This window comes from Triticum aestivum, chromosome 5A (genome assembly GCF_018294505.1).
Source record: "Triticum aestivum cultivar Chinese Spring chromosome 5A, IWGSC CS RefSeq v2.1, whole genome shotgun sequence".
Taxonomy (NCBI): domain Eukaryota; kingdom Viridiplantae; phylum Streptophyta; class Magnoliopsida; order Poales; family Poaceae; genus Triticum; species Triticum aestivum.
In genome coordinates, this window is record NC_057806.1 from 502,680,694 (window position 1) to 502,683,251 (window position 2,558).

Below are 2,558 nucleotides of genomic sequence, written 5' to 3' on the forward strand. Positions count from 1 at the left end.
TGTTAGGATGGTGTAGGATTGATTGTGCCATTGCTGACTGTACCATGGATGTCACCTAGGTTGTGGACGAACGGATGAAGACGGTAGTTCATGCAGCTTCGCTGATAGCTGTGATTCGGGTGTGCATCTTCTTGGTCCATAAGAGAGCTCATAGGAAAGACAAGATCGTGATCCGGTATGGTTCACTGTTAATCCAGATTTAGGAGAGGATAGCAAATCTGAAGTGCATCTACAACTGCAACGACACAGAGGCTTTGTGGATGCTTCGGATAAAAAGAGCATCTTTTGTCAGGCTTGTGCAAACGTTCAGGAGGAAAGGGATGCTACAAGATAGCATCAACACCACTGTGGAAGAGCAGGTTGCCATGTTCCTCCATGTTGTGGGTCATAACCAGAGATTCAGGGTGATCCACAACATGTTCAGAGATCAATGGAGACCATATCCAAGTATTTCAAATAAGTGTTGTATGGTGTTGGGAAGCTCAGAGGAGATATGATCAGGTCACTGTAGCGACCCGACCCGAATGGATCAAGTCTCTGTGCTTAAGTGTCATCCCTGGATCGGTATGCCGACACACACAGTACTCGAGGATTTATAACAGAGGTAAATCACATGTATAAAGAAACGTAAATACTATTACCTCAATCCAAATAGCGGAAGTAACAAGGTTGTGGATTCCCATCAACACCAACGGCAAAGTTGAGTGTAGAAATTGTAACCCTAACGTATCACTTACTCGTCGTAAGATAATCCTGCAACATGAGACGTTGCAGCCACAAAGGGTCAGTACATTAAATGTACTGGCAAATTCACACTGTAGAGCAATGATGAATAATGGCTATCACTACATGCATATATGGCTGGTGGAAAAGCTCTACGGTTATAAGGTTTTTGCGAAAAGCCAATTTTTCCCTACTACAAAGGAATACATTTTATTTAACTATCATGGTGGTTGTTGAACATTGAGAATGGTTGACAACATTCTCAATCCCAATTAAATAACATCATTAAACCCAACAAACTTAATTTTAAAGTAACATGATGAGATTCACATGATAATCCAGGTACTAGATACTCAAGATGTCCATAATCGGGGACACGGCTAATCATGATTAGTTTATACACTCTACAGAGGTTTGCGCACTTTTCCCCATAAGACTCGATCGCCTCCGTTTGGTTTCTCGCACTACATGGTGTTTGAGAAGACGGATGACCGAGACATAGTCTTTCAGAAGCGCTAGCACCTTACGATGGATAGACCGTTACACCTACTTTCCCCTACATCTGCTAGTCTACCCAGTAAGAGTTCGCACGACTTAATCAACTATGCTAGAGCCCATAATAGCTTGTGGCTGCACACGGAAGTTTCTAGTATGAAAAATCTCATGATCCCTTTGAGCCTGGGTGGCGGTCCATAAAAAACAGGCAATCCTGGTCTACCCAGGTGCCTAGACAGGCAGTCCTGGAATAACCAGGTGCCTCAATCCACCCAGATGTGTGTTTAAGTTTCCACCTTAAGTAAACCATTAATTAACAATCTCACATCTGTCATGAAATGCTCTCAAACCCAATCCACGTCTACGAGCATAGCATGGCAATATAAGCATAACGTAAAAGTAACTCCCAATGGTTTGATAATAAACAGGTAATAGGTACTACCTCAACTACTTCCCATCCTACAATTTAATTAGATCTTAATCATGCAATGTTGGAGGTTTGATCTAATGCAATAAAACTGGGTATGAAAGGGGATATGATCAAAGTGTGAACTTGCCTACAAGGTTGATGAAGATGATTCGCACTCATACTCTTGATAGATCTACTCGTCACACTCCGGTCAATCTATCGTAAGCAAGCAATAGTAACCACACATAAGCAATCACTCAAAGATCGGAGAGAACAAAGAAGACGATTCGGAAAACATCAAAACCAAGCAAATAACTCTTTGCAACATAAAACAATTTCTAACAGTACCAAAATTATGTGAATTTGGCCTTATCAGAAGGTTTAGGTCAAGAGCTTCGATTTGCAAAAACAATCAACTCAAACGGAGCTACGAAACTCAAGTTATGATCAAATGAAGTTTGAATTCAAATATGATCTAATTCAAATTTTAAACTTTTCAAGAACATGTTTAAGTTGTATTACTGGATAGAGGAGATCATAACGAAGACGTGAGCGTTGGTTTCGTTGCATTTGGACTAACGAGCAAAAAGATGTGATTGATTGAAATACAGGGACTAATCTGTAAAAGAAACTACTACAAATAGGTCCCTGGACAGAAAATAAAAAGAAAAAGAAAAAAAACTATCGAGAGAACGCTCGCTACAGAGTCCTAATGAATGAAAGCGTTCACTAACAGATCTAACCTAGCAAACATCCACTAAATAACTAGGTCACTAAAACAAAACCGGGTTTAACGAAAAAAACGAAACTGAAAATAAACCGGATCGGACCGGGCGGTTTTTATCGGTCCACGGCGGGTCAACAGCGACGGAGGCGGTTTCTGGCGAGGCGAGGCGACGGCGAGCGGCCACGGCGGCGCGCGGGCAAAGCG